The sequence below is a fragment of the Haemaphysalis longicornis genome, unplaced genomic scaffold (genome assembly GCF_048455015.1).
Source record: "Haemaphysalis longicornis isolate Haplotype H1 unplaced genomic scaffold, Haemaphysalis longicornis Haplotype H1 scaffold_9, whole genome shotgun sequence".
In the NCBI taxonomy this organism is placed as follows: domain Eukaryota; kingdom Metazoa; phylum Arthropoda; class Arachnida; order Ixodida; family Ixodidae; genus Haemaphysalis; species Haemaphysalis longicornis.
The window spans coordinates 154,688,517-154,709,738 of record NW_027526460.1 but is presented as its reverse complement, the minus strand read 5'-3'; the positions used below and the strand labels follow the sequence as shown (position 1 = coordinate 154,709,738).

Genomic DNA, 21,222 nt, shown 5'->3' with positions numbered 1-21,222 from the left:
GAACATCTTCCCAGGCCAGAAAGGGACGAAAGTTCTTCTGAAGGAACCTTTGGAGGAGGCCTCCATCAGGGTGGCAAAATACTGCCTAATGAGAGACCCAGTTTCAAGTTCGAAAGGAAAATAGTCCCTCAAGAGGTCCAAGCTAGGTGTACAGAAAGCAGATCTGTGAATGTTGATGACTCCGAATCATCAGGCATTGCGGTGAAAGAAGCTGCAGCTATAGGCGCAGCGATCACTCAAACAGACACGCCGTTGTTCTGAGTTGACAAAGGACCTGAATATTCCAAAACTGAGTGCTCTGACATTCAATACAGCCAGACCCGGAGGGAGCCCCAACTTTCTCCAGAGGGGAGGAAAATGCGGGAAGGCAAACACAAGCCCAAAAAAGAGAAGAGCCTTCCTTCACCACGGGTTCCACCAACCCCGAGAGCCGTGAAGTACAGCAGAGCATAAACCGCACCAGGAGGAAGTTGCGCATACCTTTCTTCTTGAAGTGGAGGGTACTCAAGCGCAAGGCTGGCATGCTGAATCGACGTGAGACGCGCTCCGTCGGTGTAAGAGAACGAACGGTTCCAAGACAGCCGAGAGCTAAGCGACGCCAAGTGAGAACTTTAAGGAGTTTCGGCCGCCAACCGCTTTCATCTCAGAAGAAACCGGATGCGTAAGGGCCAACAAACAGTCCGGGTGAACAGATAATTTATTATGGCCACAAATCTGTCCCAGGAGCACACGGTAGCCCAAAGACAGACAAGTCACGGATGAGGGCCGACATGTGAAACTTCCAGGTCAGCTCCTTTGGAAGTGCAGGAGGAAGAGGATGTGCTGAACCAATCGGCTTCCAACGGCACGACCCCTTTCCTGACTTCGGACTTGTATGCTCTTCTCTGATGCTTCCCTTCAGGATGAACCCGTGAACTTTAGTGCGAGTTTCAGTAGTTAAAAATGACTGTGACGAGACTCCGAGATACTACTTAGAGTGTGGTCTTGTTCTTTTGATTTTTATTTTTGAAAGTGTGTGTGGCTGTGCCCCAGCAACTTTGTATGAGGGGGGAGTATTGTGATGCGATAGGGTGTAAAAATCAAAAGACTATGGACAATCCACTAGAGGTGTGCGGCGCAACAAAGACAATGATGATTGAATGGTATCGTGATGACGAAGAGGAAAGCGGTGGAGGAGAAAGAAGACGTTGAGAATCGGAGGGCAGCGCAGCGCACTCGCTGTTAGTGATCAAGTCGTAAGGTTCTGCGGCCTGTCGACCGGATGGCCAGAACCATGGTGTCCTGCGTCTGTCGACCGGCCAGTCAGGCACCACGTCCGCACCTCCACAAGAGGCCGAGGAAGCATCGTGCCACAGCTCTGTGCATCCGCTGCTTCACCTGTCAACACAGATGTCTCCACTTCGCCTCTGCAACCACAGCGAGACTTGTTGAATCGTAAGACTGCACCCATTCCACTTTGTTTATCGGTTACGAATTTGACTTTTCCGTTGTCCACATCATTTCCGCCACCTGAACATTTCAACCGTACTCTGTATCCGTTTGTGTTGCGCCTCCCGGCATCTTTATTGTCAGTCATAAATGTTCTTCCTCGCATAGTTACGAAACCCCGTGCTGCAGTCTCTGATCTGTACCTCTGAGTACCTCGTCTCGAGTCTCCGAAACCTCATAACATCACACCAAGTTCGTTGGGAATCAGTATACACCTGCAAAATAAGTACACACAAGCACAATTTCAAGGGCATGTTCCAGTTTATTTCTTGCATACACTTCAAAAAAGCATGTAGAGTGCGTCAATTTGAAAGCGCAACATCTCCGAAGCTTCAAATGCTTTTGCCTCCCGGCCCCGGGGGCCGCTTTTCTGACGGAGGCGCCCACAGCAAAAAAGCCCGTGCGTTCGAGATTTCGGCGCACGTTAAGGATGCCTAGGTGGTCAAAATTAATCCGGAGCCCTCTACTACGGCGCGCGTCATCGCCTAGCGTCGGCGCTTAAACCCCGCAATCAATCAAAGCTTTTGCCGCTGTCTCTGCGCAACTCTTTCCTTATTCAGGGCCTTACAGTGAGCCTGACAACAGGCTTGGTCGAATGTTAGGCAGCTTAAAGAGGCGAAGAAATCATGTATGCTGAACGCATGCAGTTTTATCCTACGAGAAAAACATTGTAAACGCCTCCTAAAGCACCAATTCAAGCTTGCCGTCCGTGGGTTCGGCGGAATGATGTGTTTGAAGGTTTCGCTACATTCCTGACAATGTCGATCGACAAGGAAAACGCACAACGTACATTCAAGGCGATGAATACGGTACGCATACAAAACAGGCAACATCCCCAGCACAACACGCTCGGCTGAAAGGTAAACACAACGCCGACGACGCATGCGACGACCCTTCCAAGGCCGCTCCCCTCCCTCGTGCAGCGCCCCTAGCGGACTGGCAAGGTCTTCATCGCGTTTCGTGCACCACCCAAGCATGGCGCGCATATAGCGCCCGTCACACTTCCCCTTCCAGACACCATACCTGGTAGACACATGTTGCCAGCGGTACCATCAGCACGGGCGATTGAAATCGTCGGTGCTTAACTTGCCCAGAGTGGTTTACCGAACATATAAAATGGAATGTATAATGTAATAGCAATATTCATTTTTACTTATGTTGATAAATATTTTCATTTTCCGCTCAGATTTCTCATGCACTTTTCTAAATCAGCCGGAATGCGCCTAAACAGGCAGGCAACCATGGAGCGAAAACAGTGGGCGGAACGACACCGACGACGCACCCCACGCCCGCTTTGGGGCATGTGTCTCAAATTCACGCGTACGACTAGTCGTGGCGACCGTCCTAACGATCAGCCGCTTGCTAATCGCACGCACCAGTCGTCCACGTGTCTCGCGCTTTATTTTGTTTGTTTACAACGTCTGGGATTCGCAGCAAAGTCGTTCTACATAACGAGTTTCTATCCTTCCAAGAACAGCACACACCAGTGTTATTGCGCTGACTAACCATAGGCCCCACAGAAGGTGTTGAACACTGGAACCCCTGAGAGCCGCCCGGAGCAGTGTCGCGAAGACCTGTGTGGTGGGCAGCGCGACACCAAAACGCCTATGGCCTCCTGATAATTTAGGACATTCGGACTGAGAGATGCTAACTACGTGAGATGTGCATTGTGGAGCTCTGCAAAGTTTTCCGTGTCGGATGTATCCCAGAGGTGATGTGCATCCCGTGTTCCACACTGAACCTCGTGACAACACCGCGAGGTCCCCAGCGCCACTCGAGAACACTTTAGCGCTTCCTAGCCTATTTTCGACACATTGTCGCATGTGTCACTACAGGAAGACGAGGAAGCCTAGCCATGCCCACCTCCGCCACTATGCATTGGGGAAGGCGCTCAGAATTCGAAAGCGCAAACGTAGCTTATCCGCGGCTTCTGGTGAAAAGCGCTACCTGACTAAGCAATATTCCTTGATTAGCTTGACAGATTATTTTGGCGAAACGAACCCAGTCGACTGTTAGAACTGTAGCTTAAGCCAAGCGTTTGCTTAGTCTTCTGCACCTGAACTTCATCGGAACAGAGCAGTTCCACAGTATAAGGTTCTGAGAATATCAACCGCTGTTAAGAAAGCGATTGCGTTAAAAAAGAACATACTACACGATACGATGGAATATAATACAACATACAATACAACACCACATGCGATGTGTTTTCGGTGATCAAGATGAGCGCCCCTTAAGCACCAAAACACTTGAAGCGCGGGGCGTTTCGCTTCGAAAGAAATCTTTGCACAACCACAACCGGCACCCATTAGGAACTCTATGTATGACGAAAGGCCGATAGCGGTTCACAACAGAGGCATCGCTTCTCAGAGTTAATGTGTGTTTTCTTTGAGAAAAATAGGTAAGGTGCAACTTACGAAATGTCTACGTGTATAAAACGACGAATATTCTAAAAACTATCAGCAGCAGCAAAGGACAAAACGAGCTGATTTCATTCAGTGTACTCTAAACATTTATACTGATGCCGTTATATTTGAGCACAATAGAGACTTTGCCACTATTGTTATTCAAACTTTTTTGAGGCACAGACATCACCATCCACTATCGCTAGGTTTTGATACCAACTGTGCGGAAACATATGACCAGGTCAAATATTTTCAGCATAAACGAAGCGTGCTGGGTAAGCGCGCAGCTTGCAATACATTTTATGTCCACAAAGTCACCCCACTTCATTCGCCCTCATCTAACGTAGTACGAGTATGGGGCGCTAAGATTTTATTTCAAAATTTGCCTTAAGATCCACTGATAGATATCTTGGAATATCAAATCATTTCATACCTCTGTCTCGTAGTTTTGAGGCTGTTATGCCCGCTTTGTGCTCTGGTTTTAAACCCCCGCCACGACGTACTTCTCGCGCGTTCTTCGCTCATTCTTCTTACTCTGATTTGCGGTTCAATGCTATCAGTAGTTCATTTTGCTTGCGTCAGCAACGACACTGTCTGGCAGTCTCTGTTTTTGTGCTCCATTAGTGTCGGCGCGTTTTTTAGGTCCATCCAATTCCATCCTATTTGATGCCTTAATTGTCCCTACCGTAACAGCATCCCAGATTTTAAATGCAGAGCATTTCAGTAACTCACGATGTCACCCGCGTTGACGTCCGTAGTCCGCACCGCTCCCCTCCCTACTATATAAAAAAAAAATTCTATCCGGCGCCCGGTTTCGATCCCTCGACCCTGCGGGCGGAACGCAATGTACATGGTGCTCTACCCACTGCACCACAAAGCCGACACAGAATGGGACGTTACGAACGTGCCTTATATCGTTGACTCGTTAAAATTACTGCTGACGAGCGCTCTCTCGTCAGCAGTTGCCACAAGTGCAACAACATTAACGTAACGCAAACTACTTAACGTCGTGCGCCCCCGGAAATGCTTTGCATTTGATTGTGCCCCTCGCGAGGGCGATGTTTCACTGCGCCTTCTCTCGGTCGCATGACCCGTGGCGCCATCTGGCGGAGGCGTGGCACAACTCGTAGCACTTTCTTTGAAAAAGCGCCTCGAAAGCGCGGCAAATATGAAATAGGGATGACGCGCTTTGTTGTTTTCCGCACCATTCTTCCTGCTGTCAAATGGATATGCATTACATTTAGGAGAAAATAGCTCATTCGGCAAGCTTATAAGCTCTGCCTAAATTGGGTTTGCTTTTTTTTTCAGGGCTCACGTTCCGATTTTCTATACGGTGCTGTGGGCCTCACAAGGGTTTCTCGCACACAAATATCCCCTTTCTAGATCGGCGGTCATATAACATAAGTGTCGTACCTCGCAAATTAGTATGAACAACAGTATGAACAACTTAGTAGAAACACAGTGAAAACAAAAAAAGTTAAAACAGACAAGACACAATGCGCATATATACAGAACAGAACTTTAAAAAATACAAAAACACGTAAATTTTCCCAACTTTTACTGGAACAATAAGAAATTCCTTTTTGATACCGTTCCGGAAGAAACATTGCCTGTGCGCCCCAGTTGTTGCGAAGCCGGCCCTGTGCCTATCGCGAAAAGTCGGAGTAAGCGTCAGCTTGAGTGTTCAGAAATCTTTAGAACAAAGGGAGGGCCAGCTGCTTATAACCGACAACAGCGAAAATGCCAGACCAAAACAAACACCAGGCCTTCGGGGCTGGAGGTTTTGGCAGAAGGCATTACGATTGCCGGTAGTCATTTGACAGGGAAAAAAACAGTTTTTTTCCCGAAGCGATTGGCGGTAGGTGTACGCAGTTTACTTGTGCAGGAATACACTGGAAGCATCCTTCTGCTGTCCTTGTCGAAAGCTTTCCGAATTTTCTGAAGGACTCAATGCGGCAGCGTACGTACTTTTCGCTCAACATCTGCTTTAATTAAGCGGTAAATTCGAATAACAGATTGTGCCCTGAGAGGTCGTGTTTTCTCTCTTCGAACGAAAACAGAATCCAGATGGGGATCAGACACATGCCGACCGACTCGTCTTCAACACTGCTCTCGGTAACTGATGACCTTCCGATTCTGCACACTGGAGTGCGGGTTTCATGTTGACCAGCTGCGGAAGTCCGTGTCGCGTTTTTGCTTCCCGCTCAAGTTGTCTGCGTTGTGAGGTTCACCCGGATTTTGTTTGCTAGCGAATTGATTCGCCGGCAGCCGCCTGTCGTTCGCTTTTATATTGGTATTGTGCTTTTTCTCGCTTTATATCTGCCTCTCTTTACAATTTTTCCAGTTCCCATTGTTGATGCTTCGGTGCTTCAGCGCCACCTTTTTGTCCTTCGCTGTAACCCCGTGTCCAAGGTCGGCTCCTCTATAGCACAGTAGGGGCGTAAAGAAATACTCTTTTTCAAATCTGGGCAGCAAAACTATATGAGGAGCAAAACTATATTTTTTTCGACAGGAGTCAAATCCGCCTACACAGAATTTGAGATAAAAACGAATTTTTTTTACCTGGCCTATAAGCAACGCTGTCAAAGCTATTATATGACATGTACGCTGTGATGCATAGCGATAACCTTGTCGGGTGACCATAAGCTGGCTCTTCGCTGCTAAGGTCATGAGCACCTAAAAGCAGCGCATCCGTTTCCAGGTTCACTTGACGTCACCGTTGTTCACACTAACCAGTCGTTCTCTGTTTGTTTGTCGTTTCACATTCAAAATACGGGTATACACTAGAGATAACTTCGGCGACATATTGCTCAAACAGTAAACATCATAAGAAAAAAGCCCCATGCTTTTGAAGTGCGAGCTTCCAGTTTTGATTGAATGTATACGGTTTCTGGCAGCTTCTCTCGAAATATTCGTACACAGCTTCGCTCGAAATATTCGTACACCTAAGTAACTGTTTAGAGAATACATCATTTTGTTACAATTACTCTTTCTCTCTATCTCTTCCACAGACAATTCAAAATTTCCCCAATATTACAGCCCTATATTCAACAAAGTCTACGTACCTCGGCAAAAATCTGCAGTGCACGACTGTACAACTGACGCAGTTCGACGGAGAGCGAGGAACCGCCACCTATACCTGGTACTTGAAAGCTGGCGATGACGCCGGAACGTACGTACATGTTTCAACGAAAGCTGACCGCGGTGTTATGTATACAACCAGTAGCGTGGTTTGTGTTCGTTTGGACTTTGAAACGGTATCCCGAATGCATCCAGCTTGTCATGATTAATTTGCATGCGAATGCTAGAATACTAATTTCAAAAGGACCTTTCAGTCACCCTAAATATATTTGTATAGGCCACAAATGTCAAGCACCTCATTTGTAGGGTTGATTTCAAGAAGTTCACACGAACACTTAATTGTACATGGTTGACATTTTATACGTAGCATTCTTTCTGTCTATTCGTTGCGCTTATTAGGGGTTATTATACAACACTCTGCAATTGTCAGGGGCAAGGGGACGCATACCGTGTCATATTTTATGCCGTTTCGCAAGTGTTCTGGTACCAATGATTTGGTGTTCTTGAATGAAACTTTACAAACATTGCCGAGGCTAATAGGGCTCAATCATTTATGACTTTTTCTTCGAATTCGTTGGCCTAAGTAGCCTTAATTGTATATGGAAAGCAGAATCCTATATTAAAACCCGTGATAATAAAGGCATCCGCTTAGGTGCATTCCAAGTAAAAAATTACACCACCTTCCCGCGAGGGGAACCCTGTGGAGATGCGACGCATCTTCGGGTTCATTTGGTGTTTCCGTTGGGTTGATTCTCTAATTGCGTGAAACGTGTGAGGAACGCGTATGATGTATTCTTTATTTAACACGCGGCGTAACGTTAACGATGACGGCCTTGTGGTCGATGAAGTGTACGGGTAGTGGATGGTGAAGTAACGGGACCACCGTGCAATTTGCAGCGAAGATCAAGTATGCACGTGCCCGAAATCGGAACGCCGATGGTGGAACGACCGCGGCTATGACGCAACGTGGCGATGGTATGACGCAACACAATCCAACACAATCCACTTTAATTCAATCCAATCCAATCCAAGCCAAGTCAAGCTAACCCAATCGAATCCAATCCAATGCCCCTCGCGAGAGAGTGTTCGCTATCAGAGAGGAGAGGGGGTGAGCGGCGGAGAGCGCAGCTCGCGCGGCGAGGAGAATGGGGGAGGGGTGTGGACGGACAACAACGCCGTATGGGAGGGACAAGGCGAGTGAATGAGATGCAGTCGCATCTAAAATGGCATATTTTGTAGCAATGACCCTAACACCTTTCTCCACGCTCTTTTTACCCGCAATACACCGTTAAATGTGTGTAGTACCCACAATTCGGCACACACCGTCGAAGAATATCTGCATGCCAGCGTACTGCAGTCAATTCTCGGTGCAACGAACCCTACTGTACCAAACTTTTCAGATTAATGCCCATTTAAAAAATCCCACGCCGACTGCTTATAGTTTTAATGTAAAATAATTTCGCTACTACGTACTTTAGAATAGCGATCTTTTCAGAATAACGATCATTTTATTTAGTTCCGCGCCATGTTAACAACGCCTCAGTACTACAAACTCGCATTTGCAAGGCCGGTTATTCTTAATTTTACGTTACACAATCGCGGAAAGCGGAGCCGTATGCTAGCAGACGAGACTGAAAAGCGCAGCGCACAGGGGACGTCTTGCAATTTGTTCCGCGGAATATGCGAGCCTATGCTAGAGAGAGAAAAATGAAGGTGACGAGCAGAAAAAAGACGAAGCATGGCTGCCCTGCTCTGTCCAGGAAGCTGCGGCCGCGCTATTCGCGCCGCATCCCAAGTTTTTCTACGTTCCGCCGCTGCTCGGGTGCCTTGCTGGATCTTCACGGACATCAGCGGAGCTGACGACAGAGGGAATTCTCCAGAGCGTGAGCGTTCAAGATGAAGAAGGCAGTGAGGACGGCATGAACGATGATGCCTCTGAGGATACTGCGGCAGCACTCGAAGACTCTGACGAGCACGTGACAACTGCGGATGTGCTGGACAGCATAAGAAAACTTGCCACATTTCAGGGGAAAAACCTAATGGACACTGAGTTATTCCAGAGGAATGTGGAACAGTGGTAATCCTTCGTGCTAGGAAGCTTGTGCTGCACTCACCAGACGAAAATTGCCATCTGCTTTAAATAGACGTGCATTGTTTCATGATCACTTGTGGATTTTTTGTGAAACATGACCCCAAGGATGCACTGCTATACAGGTAGGTCGTTTTAGGCATTGAAATGTTATTTGTTTCCAGTGCGACTTTCGCTACAATGACCTTTCAGAACAACGAGCAATTTTCCGCGGTCCCATGGAGTTCGTGATATCGAGATCTCAGTGTACAACTTTGCCCTGGCTGGCTAACATTACATCACAGCAGTGGGCAGTACTGCTGACCTCCTCAGCTCTAGCCGTTCAGCAAATGCTAATGGAGATTTCCGATCTTGCCAGCAAGCAAGAAGGTGTCGTGAACTGAGGCCACGTAGCCCCCGCAGAACGCCGCAATATCGCCCTTGCTTTTCTATAAACTTTACCCACTCCACCCCACACAGAGGACTTTATCGCACAATTGTAATTGCCAAGATATAAAAGTTCGAACATCCGACAAAAAGTTTTTGTATGTTCCTCAAGATATTCCATATCATCGAGGTATGTATTCCTTAAATTATGTAATATCTTGCCGGGACGTCGTCAATATTTTGCAACTACACTGCTTTTGTGGCAGATCAAGACTGTCGTACACACGCTCCATGCCCTACACGTAGAATCCTTAGCTTGAAAACAACGTCAGCCACAAAAGTACTCGCACATTCGTATGAAGGGACAAGGTAATAATGAGTGACAGGGTGAGTACGAAACAGGATTATGGCCATCAATGATACTTCGTGCTTTCCTATTGTGCAAAATGGACAAATGGATCGATTTGCAAACACCCTCAGCCTATTTCTTGCCTGTTTTCTTGCAGAACTTTTGATGATTATATAAAATCGATATTATTGCCCACAAAAGCACAAGTTGTGAGCTCCCCAGGTAAGAATAAAATGTTCATTTTGATTGCCAGAAAATTCGAATATTTTAGAGATAAAAATTTCAAAACACGTCACACACCGAGCAAGCGTCTAGAGAGTTCGCTGTGATTTCTCAGGGGCGTACCTAGTAGCCTCTTTTATTATTGTTTAGTTTTATAGACTTTTTGATGATCGCAACAGACGGCCCCAACAAGGGTGAAGTGATTGTTTAGTGCTATAATTAGGGAATAAATGGCATCAATTGTGTCAGCATCAGCACCAACAGAGGCCGATGGTAGTGCTGTCATACGTTTCCTCTTTATCAGGTTCATATACACTGTGTTTGAACTTGACAGATGTATACCAGTAGAACTTTCCATCTAAAACCATTTCGTATATAAAAGCAAGTTCTACAGAGGCACTCTTGCGCATGCACAAACCAGGGGAACAACACCAATCACAATCTACAGCGTAGTAATTTCAACTCGCGCTGCGGAATAATTGATTGATTGAGTGAGTCAGTGATTAGTAGGTTTAACGTGCGGAGGCTAAACGGACTTTGAGGCGTGCCGTGGTAGGGCCCTCTGGGTTAATTTTGACCATTTGGGTATCATTAACGTGCCCATAAATCTCAAACACACGGGAGTTACTCACTCTCCTGTAAGTAAATGAATATAATTGACACGAACTGTGCAGCCCCTCCTTGTTCGTCTGAAACACCGGCTGGGGTGTTTATTTTTGTGCGTAAATTGTTCCGCTAATACCCCAATGCAGTGTTCTGGCATCTTAACGAAATGCGTAACAGACGAAGTTTGCTAGTTTGGTGCAATAGTTTGATCGTATTCAAACGAACGAAAACACGGGCAAATAATTTAAAAGAAGTCAAGAAAATAAAAGTCTCACAATTTAAATATTGACGAATATGACAATTTTGAAATTGGTTGCCAAATATGGCAACCATCATCCATGGCAGCACAACATAAATTAAAACAGAAAATGAAGTGTTGAAATGGATGAACTCAATACTGCATCCTCATGGTATTACCTAATTAAAAACACAAGCAAAAATTACTAGCAATCAGCACGCCCAAAAACGAATAATAAAGTTCAAAGGTGTTTCTAATCCAGAACCGCAATAATAAGCGGATAAAAATGTGCCGCGTATCTTATTATACGCTGCGAATGACGTCGCAAGGAGATAGTCGTCTGCCTACCCTGGAACATAAATGCCTTTTTTTTCTTTTCCGCTCACGTCTCACGGCCTTCCTCTTCCATCTCACTCCTGTAACAATAAATACAGCAGAGGTTTGCCCAAACTACTCCAGTTTTAACGAGTACCGCTCCTCGCACGCTTACTGGAAACTTTCGTTGTTGTTGGATTTCTTGGAATGCCGGAGCATGGTTTGTGTCGGGTTCGAACCCTTTTCGTACTTTTGGGTCATATATTTTTTCAAGACGTTTTTTTGCTATCACTACAATCTAGCAACCTCAATTTTAAATGGAAGTATCACTAAAACGTCGCTTGGGTATTGATGTTTTGCCTCAAATATGCCAATGTTTTTTGTTTCTTCAAAATTGTTTTCAAGTAGAAATATTGCCTCTAAATGTAGCAGTTTGCAGATGTTTTAAGTGTATAAACCTCCCTTTTGGAAACTCTCAAAATTAGGGGCCAGACGGCTCAATCGATCGATAGAGAAACGGGCGTACAAAGAGATGAAATTGTTCGTGTTTAAACGCCCCAAGAGAGTCTTCATTTTTCAAACTGCAAAAACCTTTCATCGCCTTCAAAAACAGCATTTTAAGACCTTCTCTACACGCTTAAAACTTTTAGAATAAATATGCGAATGCTTTAGTCTTTGCACAACCTATAGTTGCATTTTAAAAGCGCACGGTAAACATCACTGTAAAGTGAAAGGTTGGTAACTGCAGTTTCAGTGTTCAAATTTATGGATAATTCGAAATGATCGTTTTGTGCGGGCAAGTTTCATACAAATTTATGTAAAAATAACCGGTTAACTCAAACAGCGGTAGGTACACCCATGGATAATCATGGATAACCACTTGCTTACACTCCCGCAATGTCTCGAACTGTGAGACAGCAGTATTTGTAAATAAAATAAAATAAAATTCACACCGCGCACATGCGGCTGGAATCCAACTGCACACCAAAGAAAACGCACCTGTTGCCTACGCTTTAGGCTACATCACCTCCAGAGCGGACAAAATAACCCAAAGGGAAGAAAAACTTGATAAACCATAGCCCGAACAGAGAGAAGACAGGCGTTTCGGTTCTGTATCACGTCACCTCCGAGACCGCCAATGCGGAGGCTCGAGAACCAAGGTAGAGGCACAATGGGAGCCTTTTGCAATGCATGTTCGGCGCTCTTGTCTTGACAGTCCCCGTGTCTAGCGTGACTTTCAGTTCTCAGCGTCCAAATGACCGGCCGTTGCGATTCTATGAGCCGCGGTTGTTTCTAACCAAAAGTTGAGACTTGTAGAAGGCGTGCGCTCGCGAGAAATACCGCACCAAAATGCTCTACTGCTTTGACTGCTACCAAAACACCCCGCTAACTGCACTGCTACTTCCTAGCCAAAGTGTTCTATTGCAAGTCCTCACTTTTTATAGTTCCCTCTTTTATGAATGCAGAATGATGCGGTTTCCCCTTGCGGTTCTAACTGCGCCTGAAAATTTCAATGCTTGTGTTTGTATCCACCACAGACTAGCGTAATTACACCCACTGACACGGCATGTAGTGAAATTTTTTCTGGAAAGTAGGTGCACTTAGGAACCTGTTTGAAGTATTTGGTTACAGCAATGGCTTTAAATTTATAAGTAACATTTATTTACATCAATAGCCCAAACAGATCACAAGTTCATTGCACAGACTTTGAACTAGCACACTTACAACTTCACAAGAGCACCCTTACAGTACCTCCAAATAAATACCAGTATATAATGCGTAATTAAGGTGTAGTCAACAGGTTCTAGTGAAATCTCGATAAACGGAAATCGCTTAAACAGAATTGCCGCTTAAATAAAACAGTAGCTGGTTGGTTTTGTATTCAGCTAACGTAAAAAAACTTCCGGTAATCGGAACTAAAATTTCTGCATCACCGTGTAAACTGAACTAGAATCAGAACTTCTTGTGATACCCCTCGGCATGAGAATCAGATTTTTCGGTTCCGGCTGTTTGGTTTTTGTTTTTTCTTCGTCCGTGTTTTTTTAGCCTCGTTGGCCTCGTAAGCCTCGTCTCGTAAGTGGTTAGCCGGGTTAACGCAACGAATGCAACATCGCAGTTCTTGTTCCAGTCGTTTGGTCTCGATTCAAGACGCCGAGGTTACAGGGCTCAGCTCCTGCCGCCTCGTTCTTGCCATTCCGTGGCTCGTGGCTCCTAATTCGGTGGCTCGTAAGCACTCGCTGGCTCGTAAGCACTCGGTGGCTCATAAGCACTCGCGAAGTTTCGGCCTCTAGCCCCCATGAAAATGCAGCTGCAAGGACTCAAACAAAAATAATTGATGCATTTTGTAGTGCCCAGCGACTCATTGTTGCCAAATCAACTTTGTGAATGCTTCACCTAAGCTTCTTGTAGTTTTCTTGCTTTCTCAAAAACTACACGCTACATTCACCTTCTAGTGCTTAGAGTTTCATGAAATGCCCTTACGAGTGTGCACGCACATAAATTTGCACCTTTGCACATCTATCTCACTAAACCTGTTAAACGGAACTAATTTTTTCGGTCCCTTGAAGTTCCGTTTATCGAGAGTCTACTGTATATGCCTTCATCATTGGAGAAACGCGAAAAAGGGGCTAACAACATGCTTCGTCATTTCTTTCCCTCATTATATCTCGGAATCAAAGTATAGTGTAATGATTTAATATTTCACGCGCTTTTATGTTTACAGTGTTACTAATTCGAAAATAATTGTTCAACACTTTTTTCAGTTTGGCATGACTCATACTTGACGCACATTATGCGTACTTAGCTTCGCAAAAGCTCCCAGAGAATATTACTTTTTATTGCGCTATAAACTAAGAAAAAGGAATGATCAAGCTACAGTCAACTCAGCTTTTCAGATCCGAAAAGAATTTGGATTGCTACCATACGGTTCACAGACGGCAAGACCTGTCTTATCCTGAAGCGAAGGGGTGCCCAAAGCGGTAAGATACAAAGGAACAAACGTAGAGTTATAAGACATTTTCACATCTTTCAATACATCTAGCACAATGTGAGAAATACAGCAACTGTGTAATGTTAAAAATTAGAGACCTCTCTGTTCATGGTACAAAGATCCGTTGTAGGACTGCCTCAATCAAGTATTAAGTGTACTCATAATTTCGCATAGGTCAGCTGTATTACGCTACAATATTGTGTACGCAATGTGATAAACAATGTTTTCACCTGCTTATATTTGGTATGTATACAGTTGCCACCGAAAAGAGTGGTGGAAGCAGTTGGGCTACGATACTCCTAATTCACACAGCTGCGTTGGCAGGAGTGTGCTTTCGGGCATGTATTGCTTTGGCATGTATTCTTTTCAGCTGAAGCGGTTTCAAAACAGTGTCACCCAACAATCTTTCAAGCATTTCGCTAGAGCATCATTTGCAGACAAATCCGAACAGCCTCATAAATTTTGGTCGACACTCAATCACAATTTACAACAAATATATCATCTGCTATGCCGAATTACTACCAGCCAAAGAATCGCAAAAACGGGAGCTCTCTAATGGCAAATTCTATTCGAAACCCGTCCTTAATATTTATAGAGCTCTTTTGTTATGCCGGGTAAAATGTAGTGCCCAGGAAGTATATTAGTTGCTGCAGTTTCCCCATAACAACTCTTTCTGTAGTGCGTATCTAAGGTGTGATTTTGCGACTATTTCAAACTTGATACCCTTATCTTGACAGCCACCTGCCGTGACTCATGCCTCGTCACTTTATTTTCAATTGGGCACCTAAGTTACTGTTATTCTTCGAAAATAAATTTGTTTTATGATCTACCACGTGACCTTGAAAGCGCCACTGCTTTCAGAAATTGCGTTCAGCACCCGACTCGTTGCTTAAACGGTCTCATTGGGTAAAACCAAATAATGTTCTGGAATCGCTTGCGCCACACAGGTTTATCCGGAACAGAAACATCACAAAATTATGCTGTGTAAGTACGTTCCTCTAGCTTCCCGAAGACAAATGCCCTGCATAAGAGATCGCACACCACAAGCAAGTAGGAGGTTAGAGGTGTGTGCCAGTCACAGAAAAAAAGTTCTTCAATTGAAGCAAACTGCCCAGGAAAAGCGAATCTTTTCAAAGTGTGGCCAAGGAGGCGTCACGATTCGCTACGTTAGAAACTAGGTCGTTTAGGACGTTAACAATCTTGCTATCTGATAATGAAGCAAGTATGTTAGATTGAAGAACGCACTAAGAAGACAAAATATAGGCATTTCCCTGACACCCTCATTTTACTTCCAGTTGCACGTTGATGCACTTTACGACTGAGAATGCAAGCACTCTTGGTTAGCTTAGTATTTTAAAGATCAGTCAACCGACCAGGAATTGTATCACACCTGCTTGCAGTACAACGGCAGACGCTGCTAAGGGTTACTGACCGAGAGAACAAAGTAACTGCAGGGAAATGCCGAAACCAAAGGTCGCGTACCTAGATGGTCCACAACAGATTTCGGCAAAACACGACTGTGTTCAGCCTACCGGACAGCGAAATGCCCACTTGTGTGTCTCCTATATTCTTCACGTGGTTTTTCTCTAACCTCATTAGTAATATGCTGACTGAAAATGGAAGTTTGTAGGCTTGCATTAAAGTTTCCCGAGCTCGCACTGCTCGCGTGCTATCTATAGGGAAATTAATGATGGTCAGCGCAGACGAAAACCGGACAAGAAGAGTAAGGACGACCCAAGCGCTGTCCAGCAACTCAACTTTTATTAAAACAGACACGTATTATATTGGAAAGAAAGTGAGATAAAAACCACAAACGGCTCAAAAATCTTCATTCACGCAACCTCTTAAATACCCCGCTTGTCCAGGAACACAACCTCATCAACCGTAAGCGAAATTGACGGATGGCTCAAGCACGTGACACCACTGTTTATAATCTTCTAAGCTTCGACTATTTCCCGCGTTCACTGGCTCTTGCTTCTCATCATCACCATTGTCCGATTAAACTGCGGAGCACAGCCCCACTCTTTGCAGTGACGGGACAAGTGCGAGGATGGCACGCCTTTCAGTGAAGCGGCATGTTCTGTTAGGCGGACGTTTAGGCATCGTCCCGTCTGGCCGATCTACTTGCCACCGCAGGGAAGCAGCGGAATAGAGTACCCGACTCCAGAAGAGCATCGTTTTTCGTGCTTTATGGTTCACTTGTCACCCCCCCCCTCCCCTAGCTGCTTCTCCTTCGTGCAACCTTCTGTCAACACCGGCACACATGCTCGCCAGCTTCTTGCCTGCACGAAAGACGACATTGACGTTATATTGGCTGGTTTTTCTTTTTCATGCGGTGCGAGAGATAATGCAGATACGGAATAACAGCGATTTTTCTTCGCCTATCCGGGAGCGTTTCCGCTGCATCCTGGACAGAGACTTGTTCCTGCTTCCGTAGATTTAGCAGTCATTGCGACACGGACGCAAGAGCCAAGCGTGGGAAACCTGCGGCTTCTAATCTGGCAATTTAGCGCGAAAAACGTTCGTGCACAGCATGAGCACATCACTCCTTCAGCGCTGAGCCGAGACACGAAGTGGCCAACTGGTTTTTTACAATATTTGGAATATGCGGAATGAAAATTTAACAAGGGTTTTACAGATCGGGGAGAATATGACTAGCAAACATGCTCCCTCTGAAATTGCAGATACAAGTTTAGCAATTGTGCCATCCTCACACTTGTCCCATCACTGCAAAGAGTGCGGCAGCGCTCTGCAATTTATTCGAACAATCGTGTTGATGAGAAGCAAGAGCCAGCAAACGCGGGAAATAGCCGAAGCTTATAAAAGTATAAAGAGCTGTGACACGTGCGTGAGCCATCCGTCAATTTCGCTTGCGGAGGATGAAGTTATGTTCCTAGACAAGTCGGGTATTTAGGTGGTTGCGTGACTAAATATTTTTGAGCCGTTTGTGGTTTGTATCTCACTTTTTTTTCTATGTAATACGTATTTTTTCTAATAGAAGTTCAGTTTCTAGACAGCGCTTGAGTCGTCCTTACTCTTCTTGTCTGGTTTTCGTCTCCACTGACCATCATAAGGGCACTCCAACTCGCCCAAATCGCTACCTCATTGCAGTTGAGAAATTTTCTTTTAATTTTCTGAAGCAACTATATGAAGCATCTGCATTTCATCGTTATCGTTTTTTCCTTCACTTTGACGCCTCTTTTAAGGTTTTCTTTTTCATTGATGTAGGATGGCAGGTTAGGCTAGTTGGCTGAGATGGAGATTCTTGATGAAAATCAGCGAAAAATGCATTTACTAAATACTGAACTATTTTCATTCCTACATGAAACCCCATCCCATGTATATCTTTATTTGAAGAAATTGTTCTGGTATTAGGTATGCACTGATGCTTTGCCTTAAATATGACTTTTTTTTTCCGCGAACACTCATGCTGTGTGCGACGCGTTTCACCAGTTTTAGTCGTTTGTAGATGACGACCCCTATATATTTTTGATCAGGCATCTTTAAACGTCTGGCTGGGCGGCTGAGTGTAGTGAAAGCCAAACAGCTAGAAACACAAATATTTCAAGTTACTGGCGCTATTAAGACTCCTAATGCCGAAGCCGTTTGCACCGAGGAAGAGAGACAGCAAAAACAGTTAGTGGAAATTCATTGACTTAATTCGGCAAAACCCGACGTAAATGCGAAGCTGGTGTTCTACAATCGCAAGCCTGAGCTTCATAGAACTTGTCTAATCTAGCAGACCGAGTCCTGCTGGCACCAATTCATTTGGCCGTGTTCCCCTGCTTGGGCCATCTCCTAAAACCTTTTGTTACTTTTGAACTTCGAACACTGCAACAAGAGGGCGCCGCAAGCACTTTTTGTTCTTTCACGGCTTCTTTCGTATTTACCATCGCAAATATCAAGAGCCACGTACTTGAAATAAATGAACAATGCAAGTATCACTCAGGTGATAATGTCTACATCCTTTATGCTTTTTTTTTCTCAACAATGTGGAAAAGCATAAACATTGCCGACAAAATTATAGTTTAGAAAAGCTTACTCTTCATAAGCGTCACGCTGAAAAATTTGGTTAACATGCGGCATGCGTGTTTGGAATCTCCTCTCTTCCCCGATAGGCTAAGCGCTCTCCAGGTCTCTGCGACCGCATTAGCATATTTCGTCCCATAAAAACCTTGGCCAAGAATACTTTTCCCGTCAAACAGATGAAGAAGCCCAGAAGAGATGAAAAGCGCCAAAGCCGCGAATAAGTGAAGAGTTGAAGCCAAATGCCTTGCCCTCTTCCGCCTGCTGCCTAAATGTCCTCATAAAGACCGGAAGGCCAAGAATGCAGGAGAAGTGTCATGCCTACTGTTCTATGTACTCATGGGAGGTGACGAAGTTTTCCATCGATACGAGATGACACATCTGTTTGGGCTTCGATGCCCTGGTTTTGCAAGCTTTAGCGCAGAGGGAATACGGGAGCTCCAGACCGACAGAAATCTTCATATCAGGGCTAGGCAAAATATTAGTAAGCGAATAAGAAATATCTGGGCAGGGCACACACAATAAAGGTGAACGCAGCACAAGTTAGAAAACATACAATGCAATACACAAAAATTCCCTCCTTTAAAGCGCTTTGGACAACAACCAGAAAGAAGCAACTGACAGTCCGAAAAGGAACCGGGAGGTTTTGCAGGTAACTCTTATAATTGTGTTGCAAAATAGCATGAAATACCCCGCGTGGAAGACGGCTGGATGGGGTGCTCAATGTCGGTGATCATTACGAAGGTCCGATGAACTTTTGGGAGGGCTGGAGACGGTGATCAACTATCGGACCCCATAGAATCCGGCGTTGATGTTTCCTTTTCTGCAGAACCTTAAGGCTATGGCAACTATATCTTATTACAAACAGCAAAATTTATGTGCACTTCAGAACTTGTGTAATTCAATGCATAACCCATGTACTTTTTTCAGTGTGCATTATTTGGCTGAGCAGTGATTCTGTCGACAATCCTTCTGAGGAATGCATTCAAGAAAACAAGAAGATCTGCGGACCAGGAGTTCTGCTTTACAACAAGGAAACATGCGTGGGATCGTAACCCCACCTTTTTATCAGCAAACGTGCGCTCCTGTGTGTACGCGCCGCGTTTCGCAGCCCAAACGCATCTGAGATCGAGGGTGATAAGTGGTTTTATACCTAGTTACATGTGCACGAACAATTGAATATGTGAAATTCTATACACAATGCACCGTGTAACCTAACACCGAACCGTAAAAAAGGGCCAATTGCCCTGAGTCCACATTTTTTTGCAATTGAATGTTTTCTTAGGTAATGTGTGTACGCTTTGCTTCCAATAAAAGTCCATAATTTGGACATATTAAATTGAAAATTGGGTGATATAGTCATAGATATTGCTTCAACAGAACTATGTACAGCCATGCATGCAGATTTTAAAAAAATCTTTTCCTGTTCCAAACAATTTCAAGTAGTCCCAAACAGAAAACTGAAAGCTGCTTCGTGCAGTCAACGTCGTAAATTTTCAGCTTTCGCAATTGTTTACATTTGACTATATACGTTAATTGCTTTTCGTGTTTACATTGCAAGAACGTTCAGGAGTGCTGTAAAGATTTAATTCGGGAAAGTCGGCTATATCAACGTGCGATAAAATTGTGCGTAGAACCCTTTGATATATTCATCGTCCTACGCTAAAACAACATAAAGGTGGCGCTTTTCAAGCCGAGTCGATGTAACTGTCGTATGCTTTTGAGTTACGCTTTAAGGTGGAACGTCAAAGATATATGCAGCTATACGATCCTTCTACATATGTTTTTCTGGCATTACCTATGGTGAACAGTGTATCACCTTGTAGGAGGTGCGCTTTTGTTATAAAAAGATGCTGGTAAGTCAGATTGTTTTTTCTAAGCGGTTTAGATAGCCGGAGAAAAAAATCAATGAAAGTTAGAGTATGTTACAAAAATAAGCGCTACTTTTAAATGCGGAGCATTTTTTAGGCTCGCCTAGTCCTCCGTCGTTGATGGCGGCGCCGTCCAGACGCTCACTCCGCAGGTGCGCGTCTCTACCCCGTACCCTCCTCGCTCTCAGCAACAGCTGCGGCGGTGCGGGGGGAGCGAGTCTGCGCGCGCATGCGCCGTAGCTATCCCGCACCCTCCTCGCTCTCAGCAACAGCTGCAGCGGTGCGGGAGGAGCGCGTCTGCGCGCGCATGCGCCGTAGCTGCTCCGTGCGCCTCGTCGCTCTCACAAACAGCTGCGGCGGTGCGGCAGGGAGCGCGCGTGTGTGCGCGCTCGCGTAGGCCATGCGGAGGCCACGCCCGTGCGCTCCGTCGCGCTCAGCAGCAACAGCGGCAGGTGTACACGTGGTAGCGACGTGCTAGCGGCGTGCCAGCTGCGTGATAACGGCGCGGGGGGGTGGGCATGGAAAGGTCGCGAGCTTGTGTACGGAAGTGTGCGCATGCGCTTCTCTCTCCCGTACTCCTCCCCCTCTACTGCGCGCGCTGTGTATATAAGCGGCGGAGCGCGCGCTCGGAATTCAGTCAACTGCGATCCTTGGTTTATGCTCGATCCACGTTCCTCGTGTCCCACCACGGAGCTCCGTCGTTCACATACGCAAGGACGAGTGGTTGCTCGAGTACATGGGGACCCGCCACGGCCTTCACTGCGTCTCCACCACCTCCAACAACAACAACAACAACAACAACAACAAGCAACCCACCACCATCCACGGCAGTTGCATCGACCTCGTCTTCACCAGTTACTCCAACGCACGACCGCTGCTCAAAGATCCCTTGACAGTCCACTTTAGCGACCATAAAGCAGTCGTTCTCTCGGTTCAATACTACGACAGCACCAACGAATAAAAGAAATAATAATGACCACAATACCTTCACCTGTCCTTCCACTGTCCCAAAATCACGAAACATTAAATAAGAATAATAAAGACGAAACCCTCCCCATATCCGAACGGTAACCACAAACTACCCAATTACGCAACGTTCACGCAATACAATCACCCCTATGCAACGCATTTACTCGAGTTCCCCCCGTGGGAAGATGCGGGCGGGCGGCTTTTTTTGTCA

At 45.4% G+C, this 21,222-nt stretch overlaps 1 long non-coding RNA gene across 1 annotated transcript in view; it reads left to right on the top strand.

Annotated features, from left to right (window-relative positions):
- The window catches only part of LOC144151834 (uncharacterized), a 29,655-nt gene extending 10,317 nt beyond the window's left edge, over window positions 1-19,338 (top strand). Inside the window, exons 2-5 of the long non-coding RNA XR_013318984.1 lie at window positions 6,902-7,062; window positions 9,933-9,997; window positions 14,051-14,134; window positions 19,102-19,338. This is a non-coding gene — a long non-coding RNA (uncharacterized LOC144151834). The remainder of the gene's footprint in view (window positions 1-6,901; window positions 7,063-9,932; window positions 9,998-14,050; window positions 14,135-19,101) is intronic.
- The last annotated feature ends 1,884 nt before the right edge of the window (window positions 19,339-21,222 follow it).